The sequence below is a fragment of the Physeter macrocephalus genome, chromosome 3 (genome assembly GCF_002837175.3).
Source record: "Physeter macrocephalus isolate SW-GA chromosome 3, ASM283717v5, whole genome shotgun sequence".
In the NCBI taxonomy this organism is placed as follows: Eukaryota; Metazoa; Chordata; class Mammalia; order Artiodactyla; family Physeteridae; genus Physeter; species Physeter macrocephalus.
In genome coordinates, this window is record NC_041216.1 from 13,018,718 (window position 1) to 13,018,919 (window position 202).

The following is a 202-nucleotide window of genomic DNA, read 5'->3' on the forward strand; positions in this document are numbered from 1 at the left end:
AAAGATGCAGTGGTCTCAACCAATTGAAGTTCATGGAGTTTTTTTTTTTGAATTTTTGAATTTTATTTTTTTATACAGCAGGTTCTTATTAGTTATCCATTTTATACATATTAGTGTATACATGTCAATCCCAATCTCCCAATTCATCACACCACCACCACCTACCCCCCGCTGCTTTCCCCCCTTGGTGTCCATACGTTTG